Source organism: Rousettus aegyptiacus, unplaced genomic scaffold (assembly GCF_014176215.1).
Source record: "Rousettus aegyptiacus isolate mRouAeg1 unplaced genomic scaffold, mRouAeg1.p scaffold_m13_p_5, whole genome shotgun sequence".
Lineage (NCBI taxonomy): Eukaryota > Metazoa > Chordata > Mammalia > Chiroptera > Pteropodidae > Rousettus > Rousettus aegyptiacus.
This window is the reverse complement of record NW_023416308.1, coordinates 94414686-94434979: the sequence shown is the minus strand read 5'-3', so window position 1 is coordinate 94434979 and position 20294 is coordinate 94414686. Positions and strand designations below refer to the sequence as shown.

Here is a 20294-nt window from a genome sequence, read left to right as displayed (position 1 = left end):
GTGCATGCATTTCTATCAACTGTACTGATAACACCTAAGTTCCTCCTTTTCCATAACTTTTAGTCTTTAAAATGGTTATTATTTAGACATTTGATTGGAGGAGTGCTTAGTAATAATTTATTGAGATTTCATTTGCATTTCCATGATTACTGATGCCTATTTCTAATGATTTTTTTTGTCCATAGGCATTCCGAATAACAAGCCCTTTGACATGCATATGTATTCACATTTCAAATGTCTGTCTGTGGCTTGACTATTTTATAATGTCTTGAAATATACAGAAATTCTTAATTGTAATTGTCAGATTTATTATTTTTGAGTTTTTATAGTTCATGGTTTTCTTCCTGTTTAAGAAATTTTTACGTATTTTAAGGTCATGAAAATAATCTCTTCCATTATTTTCTAGAAGATTTATTGTTTGTCTTTTAACATTTAGATTCAAAGTCTGCTAGAACTGATCTTGTTGTATAAGATGTGTGGCAGGTGGGACATTTTATAATTATTTCTCTGTGCTTATCCCATTGTTTCAGCACCCTGCAGCAAAAGATGTTTCCCCATTATTGCAGTCCTGCTTTTGTCCTAAATGGGAATACTGAATATTATAAGGATGTTTCCCATTAAAAAATATATTTGTGGAATTCTCACAGTTCATTCACCAACTCTTTGATTGTTGAGAGTCTATTGTACAAATAAAGCTATAATAAACATTCATCCGAATATGTTGCAGTATACAAACAAGTTCATGCATTTCTATCATTTCATGCATTTCTAGGTACGTACCTAGGAGAAAAATTGCTGCTTCATAGGAGATGCTTACTTTCAACTTTAGAAGTATGTTGATCTTGACATAAGAATAGAGACTACTGTGTACAGGCCCTGATGCAATTTCTGGTGTCTTATTAAAATTTCATGGAACATGGTTATTTACAGATGGAATCTTCTTGGTTACCAATTACTGCCTTGTGTTTAAAAAAATGACCTATTTTGTCATAGTATATAGCATCCCAGTATTCATAGGACTCAGGTGCTGCCATTATCTGCTCCTACACACAATACTCCTTTTACCCAAATTTTGGTATTCAGAATGCAACCAATTATTGCCACACCCATTTACTGTGTATTTCTATTTCTGTTCAAGTTTAGAGAGGCATGGCAGAGGGAGCAGGGTATGACTCTGGCCTGCTCAGAAGACTGCTCCTGTCGAGAGGGGCAATGGATGCCTTGTTTCCTTGACCATGTGGCCTTGAAGCCCAAAGATAAGGACAAACAATGGGCCAGATTAGTCCAACTTTCCTCTGTAATTTGGTGGACACCACATTGATTTCAGTTAATTAGGTCAAGTGTCTGTGTACCAGGCTTGTGTTTTTCAATCTCATTTTACCAAATCTTCAAATAATGAAAATCATTTTCATTGGATCCCAGTGGTGGTGTTTGTGTGTGTGTGCATGTGCATGTGTGTGTTTCTGTATCTTCTTTTGGCAATCTTTAAGGGAAAAGATAGCAGTCTAGATGCTGTTAGTCTGAGGCCATGTTTTCCCAGAAGTTCTAATTTTACACTTTTTAATTGGAGAAATGTACGAACAGCTTTGCTATGTGACTTTATTTCAGAGTTAATGTCATTCCATAATATAGCTCTTGTTATTAACAAAAAAAAAAGCTATTTAATTTTTTCTATTTGACAAATGAGAAACATTTTTTGTCAACAAAATCACATATTTACAACAATGAAAACAATACCTATTAAAATCAAACAGAAAACATCACACTGTGGTTCAAAAGAAATTCTAGACATGGGTGGAAATTTAGTAAGTGCTACTGAATTAATAAAAATTCTGTTTTTTTTTTCTTTTGAGAGAAACTTCATTTTAAAATAATACTTAAAGAAAAATAATGTTTTCATTTTCTAAGTATCCTGGTAGATTTAAAAAAGTATATTAATGCATATATATTTTAATGCACCTTATTTCAAGCTTATTTCAAGCTTAAAATATGCTAGAAATGTAATTACTATACAAATTTTCTTATGCAAATCATCCTTTATTAGGAATCTTAGGGATCTAAAAAAATCTGACCTCGGTACTATACAGGTGTGGACTTCACTGCTGATGAAAATCTGGCAAGGTTTATTGTCTCCTTAACAGAACATCTACCCTACCTCTAGAGCACATGGTCTTCAGAAACACAAATCCTCTAAATCACTAACTATGGAGTTCTCTTATTGGCTGGCAGAATCTCTAAGTGATTATATTTCAGTTCCAATTCCAATCTGCTGAAGAAAACTGCTATTTGAGAAAGTAATTAATAAAGTAACATTTTAAAAAGTAATAATACTAAGATCAGCTAAGCAGAAACCAAGTACTCTTTGACACACTGCATATATTGACACATATCATGCTCACATAAACTGAGAGATATTTTTTTCATTTTCACAGATGCTAAAATTGAGACAGACTTTAAAATACATGCTAAAATTGAGACAGACTTTAAAATACATACATTCTCACTGCTGAGATATAATATTAAAGTACACTGCAAAGCATAATACAGTTTATATTGCTGTTATGATTGTCACTGAAGTTGCTGCCTGTGGAAATGCAGAATTTTTAATAAAATTATTAAAACATTATATATATAATTGATTCATGTCATATCTATAGCTAACATTTATTAAAGGCTTTCTATATGTTAAGCACTTAGCTAAGCAATTATATGTCAACTAAGTCAATGTTTATAAGAACCTGATATGTCAGTTCTTATTAGCCCAGTTACTTATATAAAGCAACAGTGCCCAAGGTCAGTGAGCCAGTCAGATGCAGAGCATGGATTAGAATCCAGGTAGTCTGACTTGAAGCATCAGCTCCTAAACATTGTATTTTACAATCTCTCTGTGTTCAATGAGAGGCTCTTCTGATTTTCATTTTACTATCTGTACCCCTGACTCTATTTTAAGTGTATATGTTTCATAAGTGTGGCATGTTACTAATTAAAAATCATTATTGACCATAGAGTTCAGTCAATAGACAATAATCAAGTGACAATTAACAAAAACAAAGGTATTGATTAAATTTTCCCTCAGAGGCAGTGATATCTTGGTGACAAGTCCTCTACAATGTGATCTTCTTACTATTTAGCAGGCAATGCCACAGATTTTGAAAAAAAATGTTTTAAGATTCACAAAATAGTACATCACTGAAGGAACCCATAAACCACACCTTGTCATAAAACCACAGAAAGCTCCTTCTGAGGCCTGGCGGGATAATGGTATACATGGAGCTTAGCACATAGAAGAGAGAGAAGTTGCTGATTGCTTTTTCAAAGGCACAGCTACGGAAAAAAGGTGGGCTGAAAGCAGAATTCCAAATTCAGACATAAAGCTTATTCTCTTGTAGTGGTCCAAGGGCAACTTGTCCCATCTGGGATTTGCACAAGGATTCACTTCATCTCCCTTTTACTTGACACTTAGTGGCTGTGCAAGCTGTGCAGCTCTGTGTAACCCCTAGATTAAGGGATGAGGTTTTGAAGAAGCAGGACAGGACCTTTTCTGTCTCACTCATTGGTTTTGCTTTTTTTGGAAATATAGGAAAAGAGGCAAACCACTGCCCGCTATCCTGACCTAGAGGCAGGTGCAGATGGATTCTACAGCCTCGCCCATCCACAGGATAAGTATCTGATGAGACAAAGCTATTTGCTCCAAATGGTAGCTTCAAAATAGCATTCATATGAACAACAAAAACAAAAGAATAACAAAGCACCATAGACAGTCCAGGCCTTATGCCAACCTTGACCCAATCTAATTCTTGAGTTTCACTCTCCCAGAAAGAACTTTTAAAGGAAGAAAGGCACTCGCAAATGGGTAGGACTTAACATGCCTGTTTTCCCTATTGCTTGGTAACTTCACAGAGTTCAGTTTCAATGTTTATTTTTAAATCATATTAAAATTTTAAGCGCTTTAAAAATGACCGAGTTGCTAAGTGAACAGAGCCAGTCTGAACACCAGGAGGCAGGGATCATTTAGGCCATCCTTGAGTTTGTTGCAGTAAGGTTTATGGATTAGATAACAGTTAAATCATTGGTTTAAAAGATTTAAAGGTTGATTTTAAAAATGTTTTATGAAATCCAGTATGAGAGAAGCAAGGCTTATAGTCTTGTTCACCAAACTCTTCATGGAACAACTGGGGGATAACTTATCCGTTTGGAAAATGTCACGACAAAAGAATTTTAAAAAAAGAAAAATACCATGACAGAAGAAATAAAAACAGAGGGAAAAAGATGGAAATGAAGGGATCTGGATTTTTCTCATGGTTCTATCCCCACTGACATGTCTTTAGACAACTGGCTTCTCCTCCCTGTCACTCAGTTCTCCTACTGTGAATCAAAGTGTTGGTGCTATTACAAGTAAGGATTCTTGTAACTCTGACATCCCACAATGTTCTTCTTCTCCGCAAATGTTTTCCAAGAGGCTGTTTCCTAATATCTCTCAAATCTTTCAAACTAACTCTGGCTAGAGTTTTTATTTCTGTAAAGAATGATGTTCACATAAATATCTGGCAGCTGAATTCACTCTATAAAGTGCTCTAAAGGTCTTTTTCAGGGAAAACTGCAAGTGACAATTGAGATCTGTTTTACCTCTACCTGAGTAAGCACCATTAACATCATGAGGGAAAAATTAGAAGACAAGGGCTTCTCTTATTCCAAAATGAAAAGCAAGTCTCTGATCTAATTCAATGTTATCAAATTTCACAAATCAATTAGAATACAAAGCACATAGTTTGAAATGTGGCACTCTTTTTTGACCATTGAAATAAAGTTTGAAGAAGAAAATGAAGAGATGCAAAATCCTTTAAGTGAAATTTAGCATCAAGTTTTGGAAGCAGGGCATAAAAACAAAAGCAAGGTTGTGATTCCGGCAATAGAGCAAACAACATAATTTCAAAACCCTCATGGAATAGAACACCTAGAAATAACTGATAAAATAAAACATACATATTTTGAAATACATAGAGGAAGTAGCAGGAAAGTATGTAAAACTCTAGCTTCCAGGTAAAAAAAAGAAGTAGAAAATCATGAAACATGCAGGCAAGTTGATAATGTGGCTGCTAGGTAGGATCTAAAAATAAGTAACAACAGTGAAAATTAACATAAATTTAAAAATAAAACTTCTGAATAACTAATAAGCTAAAGAAGTAAAGTGCAATGAAAACTAAAAATTATTAAAGTAAAAATATGGTCTCTACACAATTATGCTGATTCAGATGAACTAAATATACATATGAAAAAAAAAGTTTGACTTTTTTATTCAAACATCATTTCTACTCCAGAAATAAATCCATATTTTTATGACCAATTGACTTGTCAACAAGAGCACTAAAGAAATTCAATAGGGAAAAATGGTCTTTTCAACAAATGGTGCAGAACTGTGTATCAATCTACATGCAAATGAGTTGGATCGCTACTTAAATGATACACAAAAATTTACTCAAGATGAATCATAGACATAAATGTATTAGAAGAAAACTATCAAATTATTACATTAAAACATATGGTAAGTATTTGAGACTCAGGGTTATTTAATAATTTCAGATACAACACCAACAGCACAATCAACAAATAGAAAAATAGATAATTAGGTCTATATAAAAATTAAACATATTCATGCTGCAAAAAAATACTATCAATAAAGTGAAAAGGCAAACTACAGGATGAGTAAAAAAGGTGAAAGATTTAAATAGAGATTTCTCCAAAAATATATACAACTGGAGAAAGAGCACAAATTTTCTCAAAATAATTAAAATTGTTAGGAAAATGCAAGTCAAAACCTCAGTGAGATACCACTTTTTACCTATAATGATGGCTAGAATCAAAAAGACAAAAATTAAGCCAGCATTGGCAAGAATGTGGATAAATTAGAATCCTCAGACATTGCTGGTGGGGATGTGCAGAAGCTTTGGAAAAAAGTTTGGAGATTACTCATAACATTAAACATAGACTTCCCACAGCACCAATTTAACTCTTAGGTATATATCCATGAGAAAAGAAAATACACATCCATATAAAACTTATACATGAACATTCATAATAGCATTATTCATAATAGTAAAAAAAAAAAAAAGAAAAATGCAATGTCTGCCTCATGAATACATGAATAAAATGTGGTATATTCATATGTTATAATATTATCAGGCATTAAAAAAGAATTAAATATTAACACGTACTACAATATGATGAACTTTGAAATTTTACACTGTGTAAGAAGCTAGTCACAGAAGACCTTATATGATTTAATTGATATGAAATTCAATAGTAGGAAAATATAAAGAGAAAGAATATAGATTAATTATATCTCAGGGCTGGAGGAGGAATGGGTAGAGTAGAAATTAACCAATAATGGGTACAGGTTTCTTTTAGAGGAGATAAAATGTTTTAAAATGATATTATGGTGATGATTGTACAATCTTATAATAAAAACATATAGAATTGTACTTTTTAAATGAGTGATAAATTGTATGGTATGTGACTTTTACCTCAATAAATCTCTAAAAATCAATAAAAGATGAAGTATTGATTGTGAAATGCACAAAATAATGGTTCTGGAAGCTAACAGCAGATCAGAGTAGTGAATAGTTCTTAAACAGAACACGAAAAGAAAAAGATGGATAAATTTGCCTACAGTACATGTAAAAGCAAAGTTTCTGTTCATTACAGGAAGACTCGTTATTATAAATCTCGCATTCATCTATAAATCTGATATAATTTAACTGAAGATCTCAACAGAATTTTATGTGTATGTATGCAACTTAACAAGATAATTCTAGTATTTATATGAAAGACCAAAGTATTATTGATAGGAAATTTTTGAAAAAGAACTAGGTAAGTGAGCTTATCCTTTAAAATATCAACATTTATTACAATTCTATAGGAATTAAGGCAGCATGGTATTTATGCAGGAGTAGACAATATTAGATACACAATAGAGATCCCAGAAAAAGACCTACACATATGTGACCGAGATGGAATTACAAATCAGTGTACTCATTATGGATAGGGTGAACATTTTAATTAGTGGCGCTAAGAAAATGTTATTTTCATGGAAAAAAAGTAGATACAATATTCAAAAAGGAAAAAAAAAAGAAAAAAGAATTAAAGACAAAGATGAAAAGAAATTTTTTTTAAGTTTTAGAATAAAATGTAGAAGGCTGTTTTTATGGTTTTGGTAGAAAAGTAGTTTTGTCTATGTGTTTGTTTTTAACATGAAAAAAAAAAAGCACCAGCACCTGTAATAAAGGTAGAACTGTGATAAATACAACTATATTCGAATAAAACTTCTGTACATTAAAAGTTATAAAGAATGTGAAATGTAAGCTGTAATGATATTTCCATAAAACACAAATAAAGGATTAGTCTCCAGAATATATAAGTAACTCCTCTTAATCAATAAAGCAAATAATCCAATAGAAATAAAAATGTGATGATATTAATAGATATTTACCATAGGGGAAAAGAAGTTGCATTATCTGGAACAGAAACGGATTAGAAACAAATAAAACTTCCCATTAATCAGAAAGTAAATAAATAGTCTAAGTAAATACAAATAATGCCACTTGTTTTATAGTCATACAAGGGACTACTATGTATGAAGTAGCCCTTAAAGAGTTGTTCAACTTTTTAAGAAGCGACATAAAATACATGAAATATTCTTCATAGTTTAAAAACCTGCAAATCAATGTTTCATATTGTTTAAGCATATGTCATATGCAGTAAAAGTATAAAAACAGTCATAAGAAAACTAATCACCAAAATCAGAATAGTGGTTAATTCTGCTGAGACAAACTGATAGAAGGATCAGGGAGTGTTACAAAGGAGTCTTCGATTTTGTTTCTGTTACTTTATTCTTAAACGAATGTGGCAAGCAATTCAGAACCAGTTAAGCTCAGTGTGGGACACAGGTGGTTACAACTAAATGTGGTCTAATAATACAGATTTTAATATGTCCTAAGTATTCATAATGAGAGTAATTTGAAAGGTCAGCATTGCTGTTGACCTTTGAAATCGACAATCGTGGATTGTATATTTGTTTCGCTGTTAAAATCTTACTTATGACTTAAGCATCAGTCTCCTCACCTGCATAATGGGGGCAATAACAACTTGCATGACTATTTTAAGAATTAAATGAGTTGAACAGTGAAACATAAAATTGTATACACACTATAGTCAAAGACCTTTAAACAATAGAACTCATATTTTAATCATGGTCACTAAACAGTATATTTCCCTCAGTCCACTATACTTCAACCCAAATCATCATTTAAAAAAATAAAATACAGTAAAATAAGCTTATTAGAGATAGTAAACTGGACATATTAGATCATTGGCGATTCAGAAGGGATTCCATAAGGTCTAAGGGGCATCAATGGGAAGAAACGATCACCTCAGAACTTACATGTCGAAGAGATGTGAACCCTGTTAGCTTCCATGTCAGCCACCTGAGACAACTCTCCACATTACTCTAAAACCCAGAAGTTATTCTGCACTTGTCGGTGTTCAATTGGAAATACAAAGAAAATATTCTTAAGAACTTACTGAATGTTTGAAAATAAAGATTTTTAGACTAAAAGATCAAATTTTAAATGCCAAACAAAATCAAATGTCATTTTTATTATAATAATGTTTGAGAAAATGAACATTGTAGGGAATTTGAAAAAAATCAGTAACACTGCTCGAATGCCACATTGATTACTTGTAATATCAGTGTAATTACTTGTAGCATGAATGTATGAATGCCATATGCTTATATAGAACTCTCAAAACAGAACAAAACAAGAGTGTTCATAAAAAGGGTACTCTGATGATTTCCAACATGTGTTTAGAAAACTAATTTAAAAGACTGATAATCTTACAAGTCCAATGAATATATTCCTAAAAGAATGCTGCACTATTTCCAGTTATTCAGATCAATCTATCTCATGAAAACAAGTAAAAATTATGCAAAGCAAAATCTTAAAAAGCATTAAAGAATTCACAAGGTAGTAAGGAATTGCTAGATCAAGCCCAGGACACAGTGGGAATCAGAAATGGAGAGCTAAACAGCATACCTGTACATCTAGGTTGCTTTTACCAAGGATATTCACAGATCCTGCAAATGCAGGCTATTGTATTAGCACTTTTCTGTGTGCTGGGTGCCAAGAATACAATGGTGACTAAGCGAGACAGCCCAGTCTGCCCAAGATATTTTTAGGACACCTCAGTAGTGAGTGTACTTGAAATATTAAGATACTCCCTTGTTTTGGCTCTAGATTTCGTAACACAGGCAGACGCCTAAAAAAAAAAAAAATGGGTAAGCTCAACACAGAAAGGTCAAAATCTACAAGGGCAGGTTGAATTCATCTACATTTCTTCTGCAAAATAAAAATGTCAAGTCAAAATACAGAATGAGGAAAAACATCCCTGAAACACGGGGTACATTACCCCGGCCAAAGGCTACTGTTTCACTTGAATATCTAACTTGAAATGGCTAACCTTCGGTTCAGGGTATCAAAGTTCCTGGCACTGAACAACTGTTTAGTATTGTCGTCTGTGTCCTTGACCATACGTGAAATTAGGGTACTTCACATATACTTCAAGGCAAACTATTCTAAACTCTTAGGTGTTTATCATTAATCGGATACTCCAAGAAAGCAGAGAAGAAAGTCTTCCATAACTTTCAGACTGAGATGGATTTGATCTGATCGGAAATGTATCGGCTCCTATAGAAAAGATGAGACCTAGGCTATGTTCTTTACGTTTGCAGAAAATTTCTTTTCATGACCCAGCAGTCTTATGTCCCTCTTTCTTTCTCCTTAAAAGCTCTATTAATAAGACAAGAACCTCTTGAGACCCAGCAAGAGAAGGTTTATCAAACAACTATGTTTGCTAAAATCATAAGACAGATGACCTTATCATGTCAGCTACAAGTAATCTCCTCATAGTAAAAATATATCAAGTTATGATGGAAACTTTGGAAAGCTGGCATTGAAAATATACAATGCAGTATGAACGGCTATTTTACCACAGACTTAGTTCTTTCCAGTACGAGAATTACTCATGCTGTTAAAAGTGAGATATTTTAAAGATATAGAAAGATGAACTCTATGAGTTCCCCATGGATGTTAATTACGACTGTGACCCTGGCTGTCTGTACTTGTATAGGCTTCTCAGTGTTGGTAGTTTAGTTTCCTAAACTGTAGAAGAACAGGTCAAGACAAAACTAGCATTTAATCCTTCTTTGGTAATAGTCAACATCCCAAGGAAAAAATATATATATTCTTACATATTTATATAATTATGCATGCATGTAATTTCAGAGAGTTCACGGATTCCCTGGAGCTCACGTGGGAGCCCCACAGAGCTCCCTGGACACCAGGCTAAGAACTTCTGGCTGTTCCTATAAGCAGCCTGAGGTGACCTCTGAAGATGGTTCCCTATTCACTTGACCCAGAAAACCCCACAAAATCATGCAAATCGAATCTTCAAATTTTCGTGTTCACTTTAAGAACACTCGTGAAACTGCCCAGGCCATCAAGGGTAGGCATATCTGAAAAGCCGCCAAGTATCTTTACAGAAAATGTGTGCCATTCCCTCATTACAATGGTGGAGTTGGTAGGTGTGCCCAGAGCAAACAGCTGGGTAGACACAGGGCCCAAAAAGAGTGCTGAATCTATGCTGCACATGCTTAAAAATGCAGAGAGAAGTGCTGGACTTAAGGGTTTAGATGTAGACATTTTAGTCACTGAGCACATCCAGGTGAACAAAGCCCCAAACATGCAGCACAGAACTGACAGAGCTCGTGGGCAGTTGAATCCCGTTGCAAGCTTTTCTTGACACACAGAGATGATCCTCACTGAACAAGAGCAGATTGTTCCTGAATCAGGAGAGGAGGCTGCACGGATGGAAAAGGTATTCATCCCAGAAGAATCTGAAGAAACAAAAACTTATGGCCCAGGAGTAAATTCAGCATCAAATAAATGTTAATAAAAGTAAAAGTAAGAAAAAAGGAAAAATGAAAAAGAAGGAAGAGGAAGACGAAAAAGAAGAAAAAGAAGAAAAAGAAGAAAAAGAAGGAAGGAAGGAAGGAAGGAAGGAAGGAAGGAAGGAAGGAAGGAAGGAAGGAAGGAAGGAAGGAAAGAAGGAAGGAAGGAAAGAAGGGACGGAGGGAGGGAGGGAGGGAGGGAGGGAGGGAGGGAGGAAGGAAAAAAAGAAAAAGAATGAATGAGCTTCTAGGTCAGGCAGTCTCAAAATGCTCTACGAACAGTTGCCTCTGTAAACCAAGCCCTCCTCAGTGAGCCTTGGCATAAAGGACTAGAATCTCTTATGGGGCAAATCCTCAAAATACTTAGGAAGACCCACAGCTAAACTAACAATGCAGCTGTTTGAATTTATAAGAAAAAGGGGCATTTGAGATCGGACAGTTCCTTTTCATTTACTAATCAACCAATATCACATATTGTGTTTGAAACCTAGGTAAGTGTAGGTATTCATATTTCTTTAATTTTGTGAAGACATTATGATATTGAGGTATCACAGATGAAGATCTGCTTCTACTTCTTATCTTGTGTTACTATGCACAAATATTTAATTAATATTTCAACATCTTTATTTATAAAATGGTAATAATAGGGCCTATTTATTTCCCTGAAAAACTGTGCAGATGGTGTCTGATGTGTGTAAAATAACTAGCAAGACTGCCAGACTTCTTAGGTGCTAGGTAAATGACAACTGTCACCTGGAAAGTATTTAGACAAGGTACAATATGGCACTATTTCTCAAACTTTAAAATATATGTTTATTTTGCCATAGCCACAGATCACCCATTTAATTTTTTTCTTTAGATTTCACTTTCTTAAAAAAATATAGCCTTTGCAAAAATATGTTAACCAAAAAATAACAAGTTTAGCATGCTTGTTGTTTTCCTAACACACATTAAAATAAAGTCATATTTAATAAAATGTTTAAATTGTTACTGTGAAGCTGAAAATTATTTTGAAAACTATGCTCTGGCAAACATATAGCTATAAGAAGCCACTAAACCTTAGCTTAAATTACACCTAATCTAGATTTATTATTTTCCCTGGTCAAGAGCAAGACTTTAGACAAGGTGGTTGGAGTTTTGAAGTTGGAAAGGGAAGAAGGAAATGCCCTAAGGAGGCCAGGTAGCAATACCTTAGGCATCTGATGTTCAGTCAGTGAGTTATAGACCCTGAAGGCTGTGAGCAAGGAAGAACAAGAGGAGGAGGCCAGGACAGAAGATGCTTGTATTTAAATGATCTCAGGTCCAGAGGTGGACTAGCTTGTAAAAGCTGCATCTTTATTTAATGGCTGAACTATTTTAAAGCTGGCAAGAAGTAACAGATAATTCATCACTTACAGTAGAAACAAAAACGATGCTGGCTTGGTGAGGATAAAAGCTTGAAAAGCAGAAAAACTGGGTCTTTGATGATGATTTAATGATGCAAATCTTTTATAATGTACCTCTGTTTAAAAGCTAAGCACAAGGTTGTAATTCCATAAAGGATTTGGAAGACCATTAAAACACTGCTTATCTATTAGCCAGTATTGACCCTAGAGCTGCCCAGAGCAGTACTTATCCAGTATGCTTTGGTATAGAAAGTAAAAAAAAATACATATATATATTTCAATAATCAAGGATGGAAACAAATCACATTTCGTGAAAACCAGATAACTAAAACTCAGTGGTGTGACTTTCATTAACTTAAAATGTACACACACACACACACACATACACACGCACCTTTAATGTACTACTTTAAGCTACATGTTGGAGAAACAAAGAGGCATCTATCATTCAACAGACCTCTTTTTTTATGCCTACTTTGCCTCAGAGACTTGTTCAAATGACTTGGCATAGAGAGTAGAACAGCAATTAGGAAAATAAAATGAGTACTAAAATGAAGTTCTGTATGCTCTAGTTTGAACAAAATAAGTTTATTAAGCATCTACTGTATGCTAAAAATTGTGTCTTTCTTTACCTTAGTTCTTTCTTTCCATCATATGGGAGCCTGTGCAGCCTAGAATTAAATGTTTATCTTTTGAGGTAAACAGATCTGGATTTGAATTCTGAATCTGCTTCTTAACTAGGTACATGGACCTGGATTTTTCAAATCTATGCAGAGTTTCAAAGTTGCTTTTCAACATCCTGCTATTAAAACCACCACGGTATAGAAATAAAGGAAATAAAAATGCAATAGTAAAAGAATGGCCTAAGAGATTGTTCTGACTGACTTTTTGGAGACTTTGGAAGCCAAACAATTGTAAGTCACAAGAGTCCTTACAAATCAGGTTGGAGTATGCAGGGCTGTGGCAACTGTGCTAACAGTGAACTAAAAGCACATAACATTAGAAATGACTCTTAATAACAGTATTCAACATATATTCAGATAATGCTATTTTTTTTCCACTAAAAGCCTTCCCTCCTGTCTGCTCGTTTTGACCCAGTACAACTTTAAGAGCCTATTAAACAAAAATGACAGATTCCAAGGTCCAAATGCATCAAGAGTAGTAGTTTCTCTAATCTTGTCCATGCTGCTTTACATTCATTAATGAAAAACATTTTACTTAAGTGTCAAAAATGCCAGTAGCCTCTGCTGAACTCTAAGATCTCATGTCAGGATGAGAAATCTCTTAAAGGAAACGTCCTGCATTACCTTCTTGTTATCAGAGGAAGAATGGCTTACCTAAGGACTAGGATGAAAATTTACATCTATAAATACCTAAACATTTTGAACACTCTGGTGAGCATTTACAGGTTTGAAAATACTGCTTTCCAATGCAGAGACACCAAAGAGGAAAGCATAAATATAGTTATAGAAAATGTCAATCCAGAGGACTCTATTTAGGTATCCTAAAAACATTCAATTCTAACCACTTAATCCCCTTTGTGATTTTTTAAAAATAAATTTCCTAAAGAATATTTGCTTTATTGATGCATACATGTCTTTTAAAAGACTTTAGATAGATCTTTTAGACAATACAATGAAATAAATACAAATGGAACTTCATATGCATATATAAACTTTCATTATATATAGATATGAAACACCTAAAGTCAGATAATTTCTCATTAGGAAGTTTTCCTAGATACACATATATAAAATATCTGTATTCAACTTACCCCTAAGTGCCTTGGCTGCTGCACATAACAATCTACTCCAGACTGTATTTTTGCTTAAGCTGCTTTTCCAATTGTCCCTACCTTTTCTCTGCTCTTAACAATAGCATTTTTCAACTCTCCTTTTATTTTTCCCAATTTTGTTTTCTTTTCCTCATAATGCATGATCGATACAAAATAAAGAGCAAGTGAAAGTATTTCTAGAGATAAAAGATCAGAGATTATTGCTATTACAATTTCAGAGTTTTGTTTTCTCCTTGCTCTCCCTGAAATATAGATGTAAATGTATACATGTATGCATATATACTATATATGATATGTAATATTTGATACATAATACAAACACACAAAGAGTTATATATATGGTTATAAAATCTGTTCTTATTCAACTGTACACCATAGATATCTACATTAATCAAGACTCTTTCAGTTCCAAAGTACAGAAGAAATCCAAACAAACCAGACAACCATAACTTCCCCCAACCCCAAAAGGCTTTTTCTATTCATACAGTAAACATTATTCAGCTCTCTACCTATCAAAATTCCAGGAATAGAGCTAGTTAGCTTTAAGAACAGCTGGTTCTGGATATTATTCAAATGCAGTTATCAAGTTTCTCATCTCTACTACTATATCTCCGCTAGTATGTCTCTATTCTCTCTCCATCTTTTAATTGTTTTTGTTTGTTTGCTTTTTCATTTGTTTTTCTATTAGTCTCATTATTTCTCTCTAAATATAACCTCTTCCCTGTATTTGGAGGAGGGAGCATCTTTCCTTACAGTTCTGGGAGAACACCCCAGAGTGGAATTCAGTTTAGGACCTTGTCTTTCACTGTTTCTGTTGTTATAGCCAAGAGGATGGAAAATTCTACTGGTTATCTTAATAGTAGGGAAAGAGAGAGAGTCTCACCTGAACTCCAAAGGAAGTGATGTTAGGGTAAAACAACAGGAAAAACCCATTAATCATCTCCGCATCAATACATAAAGTTTTATCTAATTTCTCTTGAGTTAGGGAGAAAACCAAGGCTGATGCAGGTAAGAATGATGTTTAAGAACAAGAACAATGCATGAGATCCAGGGTATACAATACCAGGGTTACCGAAACTTTTTCTTGCTTTTTAGGGAGGAGTGTCTAAGGCTTGGTGGTCTTAGCAACTCGTGTGGAGTTGATCTGCTGGGTCAGGGTATCCCAGAACCAGGGGTGGGGAATACTACAATTTTGTAATCCCATGTTTTATTTATCATCGTGCCAATTGGCACACTAGAGGATTAGTGATTGGGTATGCCTTGTACTTTGAAATAGCTGAATGCTATTCTTTTTATGGTTATATCGTTATTTATTTACCTTCTACTGAAGGATATTTAGGCTTGTTTTGCTACATTATTCTTTGTAATGATTCATAATTGTCCAATAAATACCCTTGTTCATGCATCTCTGTTAACTTCTACAATGATTTTATGAATACAAATTCCTAGAAGTAAAATTATTCAAAAATTTTATTCCTTTTTAAACACAAGATTAATTTCTTCCTCCTTTATAATCTTTACCTTAAGTCTTGAAGACCATACCAATAACTCTATTGCATCTAAAGTTGTAGTGTTTTCCTAATATTCCCTTTCATGTTTACTCATTTTATAAGTTTATTGTGTGTTCCTATTATGAGTCTGGCTCTGTGCAAGGTGCTAATGTAATTACAAAGAAAAATAATCCATGGTCTTCATCCCTTACAGAGGGTAATTTAGTCAGGTAGAAAGATAGGAGGACAAGTAATTACTATTTGGTGTGATTTGTGCTATAGGATGGGTGAGTGCAAGTGCTTTGAGAGCAAAGATAAACTGATTCTCCAGAGAGAGGAAGAAAGTCTTCATTCGGAAGTGATAGGTTCTCTCCAACAGATGGTGATAGAACTGGACATCTAAATGTAAAAAATGAACCTAGACATAGACTTTACATTTTACAAAAATTAAAACAAAATCGATCATAGACCTAAATGTAAAATGCAAATCTATACAACTCCCAGAAGATAACATAGGACAAAAATCTCGATGATTTGTGTTGGATGATAGCTTTTATGATACAATACACAAGACATACCATGAAAGAAATAATAATTCATAAACTGGACTTCATTAAAGTCTATGAAACAAAATATCAAGAGAATTTGAAGACAGGCCACAGACTGGGAGGAAATATTTGCAAAATACATATCTGGAAAGGACTGTTATCCAACACATATAGAAAACTATTAAAACTAAGCAATAAGAAAACAAACAACCTGTTTAAAAATTTGCCTGAAAGTCTTAATACATACTTCCCCAAAGACAGACATATGTCAAATAAGCACATGAAAAGATGCTCGATACAAATTAAAACAACAATGACATACCACTACATGTGTATTAGAATGGCCAAAATCTAGAAGACAACACCACCAAATCTAGTGAGGATTTTAAGCAACAGAAACTCATATACATTACTAGTGGAAATGACAAATGATAGACATTTTTGAAGACAGTTTGGGGGTTTCTTAAAAACTAAACATTCTTACCATATGATTTAGCAATTGTGATCCTTGGTATTTACCTAAAGAGGTCAAAAAGCTACGTGCACACAAAAAATCTACACATAGATGTTTACAGCAGCTTTATTCATAATTGCCAAAACTCTGAAGCAACCAAGATGTCCTTCAGTTAGTAAATGGATAAACTGTGGTACATCCTGACACTGGAATATTATTCAGCACTTAAAAAGAAATGAGCTATAAATTCATGTAAAGACACAGAGAAAACTTAAACGCATATTACTAAGTGAAAGAAACCAACTGGAATGGCTACATACTGCATAATTACAACTATATAACGTTCTAGAAAAGGCAAAACTATGAAGACCAAAAAACACTAGTAAAAAAATATCAGTGGTTGCTGGCAAGGGAGTAGGGGTAGAGAGACAAACGGGCAGAGCACAGAGGATCTTTAGGGCAGTGAGAATGCTCTGTATAATCTTATAATCATGGGTATATGTCATTATACATTTGTTTGAACTCATAGAATGTACAACACTAAGAGTGAACCCAAAGAGTTTAAGGCCATGCCACCGTGAACAAGCTCAATCTCATTTGATCTAGGAAGCTAAGCAGGGTCGGGCCTGGTTAGTACTTGGATGGGAGACCACCTAGGAAGACCAGGTGGCTGTAGGTGTAAAAATAAATAAATAAATAAATAAAAATAAGGGATTATAAACTGACAAGGTCCTTGCAATCTGTGAGGTTAACCAAGGGTTACCTTGCGTAAAAAAATAAAATAAAATAAAAATAAAAAAGAATGAACCCAAAGATAAACTATAGACTTTGAGTGATGTGTAAATGTAGGTTTATCAGTGGTTAAAAAAAATGTATCATTCTAGCGAGTGATACTGATAATGGTGGAGGCTATGCATGTATGGGGGAAGGAAGTATATGGAAAACTCATTTAAAAATTGTCTTTAAAAAAGAAATACGGGATTTGATTCCTAAAAAATAAGAGGAGGGGAAGTGTAAGCATTCCTAAGTAGAGGGAACTCCACATGCAAAGGCACTACGTCATGAAGGGAGAGTGTATGCAAGACCCGTTAGGGCACAGGTTGTGATGGGAGCAGCTGGTGCCTGGAAGGCTGTCAGATAACAAAGAAAAATTCTAATCACCCTAACATTTGAGACCCACTGCTCTTATGTTCCTATTTCTTATTCTCCCCAATAAACTGCAAACTTTTTGAGGACAGAAACTATATTTTATTAATTTTGTATCCTTTATACTTCGTGCAGTGCCTGGAATGTCTATGTGAATGCACACGTACACATTCAAAAACATACAAGCGAATGACTCAACTTGTGATTTGTCGTCTCAAAGTCACATTTTTTTCTTTTGAATGAAATATTTGAATTTAGAAATTTTCTATTAATGTACATTTTTTTTTGATTGCATATAAAATGGAAGAAAAATCACCTATAGTTTCCATGCTTAAATTAGTGGCTCTCTCTCACACACACACACAAACACACACAACACACAAAGTATAATTTTGCTTTCTAATCTGCCTTCTTTTTCCACTTCCTTGACATGTTCCCATATCATTATAATCAACCCCGCCGTGATTTTTTAAATAACTGCTACCTCTGTAGTTATATAGCTGAGTGATTTCTACATTTCTGATGTTGGAAACTGATGTATCCAGATCAACTGCAACCAGTCTTGACTAAACAATTGCCATTTTTCAGCCAGACTGCTGTAAAGTGGTCCCCATTTCCATCATTGTTCCCCTACCCACATGTACGGTGTGATCTTATGAAAACAAAAAATCTGTTCAAAACTCTTTAAATGTAGAATAATGTACAAATTCTCCATCACAGGACCCCTGCAATATTGTGCTTGCTTACCTCTGTCTCTCCTCTCATTTCAGCCATCCTGGTGGTCAGTCCCTGTGTTCCTGCCACACAGGCCACATATCAGTTTCTCAAAACACCAAGCTCTTTCCCACCCAGTGCCCTCATACAGGGCCACTCTCTGCCTGGAATGCCTCTTTTTCCCCACCGTTCCCTTGGCTGACTTCTCATTTCTCAGTTCTTGCTTCTAGTGCCTTTTCAGAGGTTGCTCCCCGATCACCCCAAGTAGCTCCTCTTCCACTAATGACCTACATAATGACAACTGGTAAATAGATATGCATGTGTTGGTTTACTTATTTATCATATGACTCCTCCACTGGAATACAAACTTCACAAGGGTAGGGATTTTTCCTGTTTCATTCATCGATAAATATCCAGAATTAATGCAGAGTTTGGCACCTGGTGGGCTCTCAAAACAACTATAAAGGAGATATTAAGGGGAGTATTAAGGCGGTGGTTCTCATGCGGTACCAGCACCAGCACTATCAACCATTAATGCCAACTGAGAACTGGTTAGAAATGCAAATCTCAGGCCTCAAATTGAATTACTGTTATCAGAAGGTCCTGGGATAGAGCCCAGACACCTGTTTTTAATAAGCCCCTTTTAATAAGGTGATTCTGATATTCCCAGTCACTGCTGCAAAGTATTTGTTTAGAAACAGAAACGTATGTATTTTGTTTAAATTTCCACAGCCAAATTTCTTAGAATGTGAGCCTTAAATGCCACTGAAAGTAATCTATAATTTCACTGAGAAAAAAAGGTCCAAAAATAATTTTAAACTATTTTAACCTAACAATTAGTGATAGTTCTGCTTATGTTAGGTTTTAAGATTATAGAACATACATTTTTTATGAACATTAAGTCTAATTATGCAGCACATATTTTTTTCTGAAAAGAGTCTTTAAATGGAAAGTTACTTTTATACTCAGATGGCTGAATATCAATTCAGTTAAATCAGGTAGAACTATAGAAAAATTGGATTTCCTACTTCTCTCAAGATGGTTCAAACAATGAGTTGATCTAGATGATTTATCACTTTGACTTTGAGGTAAATTTTTCCCATACTGATTTTCATTATTTGATTTAAGGGGAATCATTCATTTTTCACATTGGGAGTAGTCTATGTGAATAGGATGGTTTCTTGGGCAACACAGTATCGATGGGGTTACAAAAAAGATAGGAAATTAATCGTTGAAGATGAGACTTCAGACTGGATCCAAAACACCTGAGATACCTGACCTACATAACTGGATCAAGTGTGACTCTGAATACCAACTAATAAAACATATATCCACTGCAAGAATAAGAGTTATGAAGCAAGTGTAAATACACTTTTAAAAAGTTAAAAGGGAACTAAAGACAAGAGAAAAAGTATTAATTAAATTTCTATAATATAATAAGCATTGTAATAGTGCTGTTTTTAAACTTTTATTATTCTCTCTCTATCCACTTTTCATTTACTCTAAATAAACATTTTCAGTTTTGCCTAATGAAAACAAAAGCCAAGTCTTTCTAAGTAGAATAGTCTTTGATGGAGCACAGACTGGTGTTTTATTTTTAAATATACAAGCTTTACTTTTCCTTTTAGTAGAAGTAATTTACAGAAAATAAATCAGAGTATACCTTTCCTGCTCACTGATTTTTATATTTCAAATACCAAATACAGAATCTTTTAAGTATGTTTTCTTCTTAAAGAAAAGAACACTTATTTTTATACCAC

At 34.1% G+C, this 20294-nt stretch overlaps 1 protein-coding gene and 1 pseudogene across 7 annotated transcripts in view; one reads left to right on the top strand and one right to left on the bottom strand.

The window, feature by feature from the left end:
* ANO3 (anoctamin 3) overlaps nt 1-20294 on the bottom strand; it is a 347116-nt gene that overhangs the window by 110072 nt on the left and 216750 nt on the right. The gene's annotated exons all lie outside the window — the stretch shown is intronic.
* Nucleotides 17234-17353, top strand: LOC118603631 (annotated as a pseudogene).